The sequence below is a fragment of the Rhinolophus sinicus genome, linkage group LG01 (genome assembly GCF_036562045.2).
Source record: "Rhinolophus sinicus isolate RSC01 linkage group LG01, ASM3656204v1, whole genome shotgun sequence".
Classification (NCBI taxonomy): Eukaryota; Metazoa; Chordata; class Mammalia; order Chiroptera; family Rhinolophidae; genus Rhinolophus; species Rhinolophus sinicus.
Window position 1 is genome coordinate 200334235 of NC_133751.1, and position 7783 is coordinate 200342017.

Genomic DNA, 7783 nt, shown 5'->3' on the forward strand with positions numbered 1-7783 from the left:
CAATCAAATATCTCTATAATTGAAATATTTCCACTAAAATATCTTCACCAGAAAATGTAGCACATCCTTCTATTATATTTGGAAGGAACCTCCAAATTTTCCTTCTTCTGCAAAAATCAGAGTAAATGGCTAAATGGCTTTACTTGATTCATTGATTTAGAACAAGTGTCTAGTTCTTGGTGAAAATGATCAAGGCATTCAAATATTGCTTTTCAGGTATACCTGGCAAGGCAATACCATTGTCTTTTGTCATTTCTCCTTGCATTCTTCTTTGAAAATTTTTTTCTCTTTATAAATTCTATTTATTGACATTTCATTGTTGCATAGTCAATGACCTTCTTCACAAGGAACAATTTTGGCCCAGTGTATCACTGCACATTGTTCAAGTATGATTCTGGCTGTTTGCAAATTTGTGTCTGATTAGCCTCCTCTAAAACTTACATCCAAAAAAGATAATAATAACTCAGAAAAGAAAAGCTATATACAGCTACCACTGTTTATTCTGAATCTCCTGTTTACACCCAAGAACATGGAGGAGCTGGAGACATGAACTGTGCCTAATGAAACGCAAATGATTCCAAGACTTTGTGCACTTACTCTTGAAATTAACGCATGTCACTGAGGCTGTGTGTGGTGGAGGTTGACTCTATAACTGGAATTTCCCCAAATTAGCTTCTGTGTAGAATACTACATTTATTAATGGGGAAGTCAGATAAAGGTGCTCATTGGAAGTTTACATGCGTGTTATTAAAACTCAATGGTTACCCTGGAAATTAAGGGTAACATAAAGTAATTTTACAGGGCGGAGTATTTCACTGCCCACATGGTTTTTACATTGCCCATGTTTGGTGATATTAAGTTGGTGCAAAAGTAATTGCGGTTTTTGCAATTTTTTAAATGTTTTAAACCGCAATTACTTTTGCACCAACTGAATAATAAAAACACACTGACTGTTCATGGGTTTTATCATTGTCTGCGTCCTGAGCAGACTGCTCCCAACTCCCTGCTCAAAGGATTCCACTGCTTCTGTCCACTGCTGACCACAGTGTCTAAGAATGCAGATCATGACTTACAAAAAGACAAAAGCCCGCCTAGCAGGGAGGATAATACCAATAAGCAGAGGGAAGTGGGGGGGTGGGGGCGGCGGGGACTGAAAAATAAAAAGGTAAAAGGGCTGAGGGGGAAGCTCAGAATATAATATTTGAGATCCTGGGTCTAGTTGGGTCTCAGGTAGCCTTTGGATTTCCCAGTTATGCGAGCATTTTCTATGGAAGAGCCCAGGTTACTACCATCCCAAGGAAAGGAGGCTGAGGGAACTCTGGTGAGGGAAATCAGTTGCATATATAGCTAGTCTACTGAGGGCAAATTTGCATACCTATTGTTGTTTGTGGTTGATCTGTTTGTGTGTATCCAGAAAGGACACACACATAACTAGCAATTGCTGCTGCCAGGAAGTTCCAACACACATACAATACTTGAGCATATACAAAAAAACTTTTATGCAGGCATTCTAGTTTTCAGGACTATAAAACTGCAAAGGGTCCAGATGCAATGGATTCTCAAAACTAACTAACTAACTAACTAACTAACTAACTAACTAACTAACTACTAAAACCATCCTTGCATGTGCTGCTACAACATAATGGCCAGGCTCCCAGGGATGTTTTGAATGATTTTTTGTGTTTTTATTGAGAATAGTTTTTCACACTTTACTTTCAATTCTTTTTGGCGTATATTAAAGTGAGATCATTTTATTACATCTCACCTTCCTTGCAAACATTGCCCCCAAATCATAATAAAAACAACATGGGTGTTTTTGAGTGTTATGTAACTTTCTAGTAAATAAGCAGAAAAAATAGGCAATCTTAATTTTACTCTAGCCTGAAATTATTTGCCTTATGTGTGCTCTGTCCTGAAAGTGCTTTTAAGCAATCGTTTGTGAGATTAGCATACCCATACATGAAAAGAAGAGCAGAAGTTTGCTATTCCATTAGCTTAAAGACTTGCACTGGTGACTTAATGAGAATTCCAGTTTCTCTTTGTTTCCTGTAACTGGTGATCTCCCTAAAGACATTGCCCACTCACTGACTCAGAGCCAAGCTAATTGTTTGGCTCATTTGCTGCACAAGCCGAGTATATCTAGGCTCAAATTATGCCTCTGCCATGTTCAACCTCTGTAACGTACATTTAAAGTTGTTTAATCTGTGTTCTCAACTATAAGTGAGGATAATAATAATGACTTTGTGGTAGAGGCTTTAGTAGATGTGGAAATATAAATACCTCATGTAGTGCCTGGCATAGATTATTATCTTTATTACTGCATTTAATGGTATTTTATCTATTTGTAACTAAGTTACAACCATATTCCATTTATTATGTAGATCTTGACCCCCATGGATATAGCTCTATTTTTGAATACCAACTCCTGTCCTCTGAGCCTCTTCCTCTTCCCAACTTAACGTACGTCTTCAAACTGGGAGTTTTTCATCTTCCTTCAAGAATGAACAATTCTTAGCCATATCAGTGTCTACCTTATTACCTTATTATTCCGAAAGATATAGTATGTCGAACCTGGCATTTTACCCACCATATTCCTTGATCGTGCTGTCATTTTTTTCCTTCCCTGTTTCTGGTAATTTTCTCAGCCATATTATACAGTTCATTACTTTTCTCTTCTACTATAACCCACACAAGGAATTTTATTTAATTAGTCAATGACAGGTGTATCATGAAGCTATTTAGGGGTGGGCAAGGAGGTGGCTCTCAGCCTTGACTGCACATAGAATTGTTTGGGGAGCATTAAAAATCCTGATGTTAAGGCTTTCTCTCAGGCAATTTAATCAGAATCTCCAGGAGTGAGAACCCGGACACCAGTAGTTTTTAAACGTCTGTGGGTTCAATGAGAAGCCAATTGTGAGGATACCTGACAAGAGGAAAGGGGAGGCCTCAGCTCCACATTGTAGTTTGAAGGTGACACACATAAGGGGCCTGACTAAGAGCAAACAAAATGGAAGAAAAAAATCCACTTACTTGAGCTTTTATATATATTTTTCAATTAAAGTTTATTGGGGTAACAATTGTTAGTAAAGTTACATAAATTTCAGGTATACAATTCTGTATTACATCATCTATAAATAACATTGTGTTCACTAAGCTTTTATATTTTTAAACGGCCATAACCAACTTCAAATATATTTATTGTGTATTTCAGCACGTAAAAAAGAAAAAAATAATAATTTTCAAGAGACACTTATTTCTAATTTAAATTCAGTCCAAAAATGAAAATTCTGCACTGATAACGACTTGATCATGTTATAACTTTTTTCCCTTTAACTGGATAATGATGTTCTGTTAAGTTAGAGTACGTTTTGGATATGTGACAGAAAAGTTCAGGGGTGGGAAAAATGATAGCAGTAATAGTAGTGTTTGAGTATTTTCTGTGTGTCTGGTACTGTATGTGCTTTCTACTAATTCTGACAAGGAATTGAGTTTTATTGTTGTCCTGTTTTACAGCAGAGGAGACAAACATGAAAGGGTTCAGCGAATTGTTCCAGTTTGCACAGCTTGTGGATGGCAGAGCTCTGATTCCAAACCACCCGCTCTAACTGCAGGGCCATCCCCTGCCCCTTCGGCCATTACCAGTTGGTTATTGCCTATTTGTAACCATAACCATTCTTCACAGCGTATTCCACTGCCCAGGGCATACCTGCTGCCAGTCCTCGGAGGTCTTTTTGGCAGCCACAGTCAGTCATTTTTGGACATTTGCATTCACAGGTGTCTCCCTCTTGGAGAGATTTTCCAACAGCTGGCCATAAATACTCTCTAATCCTAAAGACTCTCTAATCTTTGATTCTCTCTATCCTCAATCCATGACATAGTGCCTTGCAGAGAGAAAGTGCTCAGTAAATATTTATGGAACAGATAAGTGAAATGAACAGAGACTGAGCAAAGTCAGGAAAGAGTCCTTCAAAGACTTGTGTCAGGTAAGAATGTGTCAAGTTGACAATCATTTTGATTTTGGAGCAAATAACATGGGCCTTGAAATAATGCCAGTCTTGGTTTGAATCCACATTTTTATACTCATAAACTCTGTGAACATGAATTGTTTATCTTTCTGAGCTTGGATTTCCTTATCTATAAAGTGAGATTAATGATGATGTTTAAGGATTGGTTGTTTTATAGGTTTAAAAACCATCATATGTAGAATGCTTAAGATAAATAACTTCTCAAATGCGGTCCCTATTTTCGTGGTAGTGTGTTTTGCCCTATGAAGTTTATAAATGCCCATAATCTGCTGACTTTTAGAAACTAGAAGAAAATTCGTATGTTTTCCGCAGAGATATCCAGCACAAATTCTAGATGGTCTTTTAATAGCATCGAGCACACAGGAACTCAACAAGCCAGTACATTAATAATTAATGAAATATTTAAATTACATACACACATATGTATTGCAATGCCAGTTACCAATAATTTAAACTTAATTAGAGAAATTTGTATTAAAAAATTATTCTGTATTAAAATTGCTTCTGAATGTTGTTCAGAATTTTATGCTTTTTGGGAGACTAGTAATACTTCTATTGCTTTGTTTATTTGTCTAGTAAAATAGCTGCCTAGATTTTCACTAAGCGATTTAACGTAAATATGTTTTGAAAGAAGAATAGGCATGATTTCAGTGCTGATAGATACAGGATAATTCCCTATGATTTTCTGAGCAATAACAAGAGAAAAAAACATTGACCCCAACTATGAGAGAAATACAAAGAAGGTGGATTGACCAGTGATCCCTAAAAAGTAAATACTTAGGCCCTTGTTCCCTTTCTCTTTTGTAGTCCAAGGATTTTAAGCTGATCCCCAAATCTGAGGAATGATTTATCAGTTGCTTCAATGGATTTGCTCATGAAAAGACTGACATTTCAACTGCAGTGTAAACACATTCCTGTTTAAGACCATAGAAAATTTTTATTTTATCTTTGGAGGAAGTCCATCTCGCCGCATTCTGTTCTTTCAGTGACAGATGTTTCTAGCCAACCCAGTGAGTCATCACATGTTTTTCATGTTTGACTTTCATCACAATGTGTATATTCTCAAGTAATCCTTTATAATGCCAGCCTTGAGTTAGCATACTTCTACTGGACTGTCATTTGAAACCACGTGGCCTCCAATTAAACAGCCAACCAAAACACTAGGAAAATGTTATCATTTTGAGTGGGTTTTCTGGGAAGGTAAGCCTTTTTCACCTTGAATTTACTGAATTTGTATACTGTTATATCATATGGTGGAACAGTGAGGCTGGTCAGATATGTCCACTTTAAGAGACAATTTCTTCTTTTTATAACATTATGCTGAATTTCCCAGCATGTCTAACAGGAACCAAATATTAGCTCGATTTTCTACATTTAGGGATGGGAATCCAATATGTAGTTTTCTTAAATGAGACAGTTTTTCTCCTTATAATTTTGTAATTAATGTCCTTGAACACAACGTTCATCTATGCATGGATTCCTCATCTTATCCCCCTGCCTCTTTCTCAGATGTAACCAATATCTTTTATTTTACATTGATCGGTTCCCTACTTTAAAAAATAATTTTACCACATATATAACTATGCCTAACCATACAATGCTTAGTGAGATTTATATGTAGTATCCCAGGATTCCTTGAGCTGGCTCCAGATCCCATTAGAAAAACAATCAGGTGTGATGAAGTGAGAAGGAAGTTTTTTGGGGCATTTCTTTATCCTTTTTGAAACTATAAAGATCATATATTTTATACCATAAGATTTTATCTTTATTCAGTCACAGTGCTGAACACAAAAGAGCTATAGGAGAATTATTTGGCCAAGTTTTGACTACGAGATTTCCCCCCACATTTCAGTGGATACAGGCTTGTTAGAAAATTACACTAAATAATAATAATAATAATAGTAATAGTAATAATTGATATTTATTAAATGCTTCCTATATATCTGACACTATCCTATACACTTTACATTATAGTTAATTTCTCCAAGAAACTTGTAAAAGAAGTGCAATTATTATCATTTCACTTTAACAAAATGTGGAAATTGATAAACAGTAAGGTTAAGTATGTTACCCAAAGTAACATGTCTAGTAAATGGAGAAACCATGGTTTCAACCTGGCTACTCTGGCTCCAGAGCCAGCTTTCTGTGACATGTTACTGCTATAAAAACAAATTAAAGTCGTCAAATGTCATGGGATTCTCTGGAGAAGGAGGTACTAATTCAGAACTCATGCATCCTCAAACCCCAGGAGGTGTATGTACAAGGTCACACCCAGTACTCTGTCCATGGTAGCCAAGTGATGGAAGTGTTTCTGGAGCCTCTTGAGATTCCAGCCAGTGGCTAAAGGCCAGTTTTCACACCTGCTAATAACCCCAGTCTCTCTCAGGGGTTCAGTTGGAGGCCCTCTCACTAGCTTGAGTGAGGTTCACAAAATAACATGGTGTGTATGACCCAAATAGTAAAACCTTGGTGTGTATGGGGGTGGGAACAGCAGGGAAATTCTTCCCTTTTTCTCCTCTGCACCTCTACTTTAGAAAATCAGGAATAATGATGGATTTATATATTACCAGTTTTAGAACAGCATATGAGTTTGCTAGAACTGTCATAACAAAGGACCACAAACTAGATGGCTTAAGCAACAAAAATTTATGGTCTCACAGTTTTGGAGGCCAGAAGTCCAAGATTAAGATGTTAGCAGCGTTGGTGACAGCGGAAGGCTGTGGGAGAGAGTCTGTTTTAGGCCTCCTTCTAGCTTCTGGTGGTTTGCTGGCATCTCTGGTACAACATCACTGCATCGCTGCCGTCATTTTTACATGGCGTTCTCCCTGTGTGCATGCCTATGTCCAAATTTCTCCTTTTAATAAGCACACCAGTCAAAATGGATTGGGGACCAACCCTATTCCAGTCTGACCTCAACTTCATTGGTTATATCTGCAATGATTCTATTTCTATATAAGAACATTCTGAGCTACAAGGGTTAGGACTTCAACATATGAATTTTTAGGAAACACAATTCAACCTATGGAAGTCTATATATATTCTTCCATTTTTAAGTGTTTCTTCCCTACCTCAAAAATAATAATAATAATTTACATTTTAAAAACACTTATGTGTATACTAAGCACTCTTGTTAGTCTGTTACGTATGCTGACTAATTACCACCTTTGAGGTAGATGCGGTTATTATGCTCATTTGACAAATGAGAAAACGAAGACACAGAAAGGTTAAGAAATTAGATCAAGGTCATAGTGCAAGAAAGACCCACACCTGGCATTGGCTCTGGGTGCTTACTCTTAATCACTATGCAGTACCAGCGTTATGCGTTTCTCCCTCGGTGTATAATTTTCAGCTTTGGGAAGAAGAGTTGAGCTTATGGCTGGCATGCCATTGCTATGTTTAATTGTGAGTCTGGATAATAACCTCTTTTATGTGCCATAATGTTGTTGCTCAATATTTTTTGGAATGCAAGAGTTTTTGAAATTAGCAAACTTAAGGTGATTTGAACACTTGTCTGTGAAAATTATTTGACTTTGGACCTGCTTTTTGACTTTTGTAGTAGGATTCAGTCATAGAATCATCCCTGTTTACATTTCTGTTGAGAATGCAATATTCTTTCATCCTGAATTAGGATTTTACTTCCTATTCTACTTTCCAATTATACTCAGGTCGGTGATTCTCAAGTTAAAAATTAGGACTCAATTCTCTACTTGGCCACAAACAATGCAGTTTTCTTAAATAAAAACTGTCTAAATAAATGT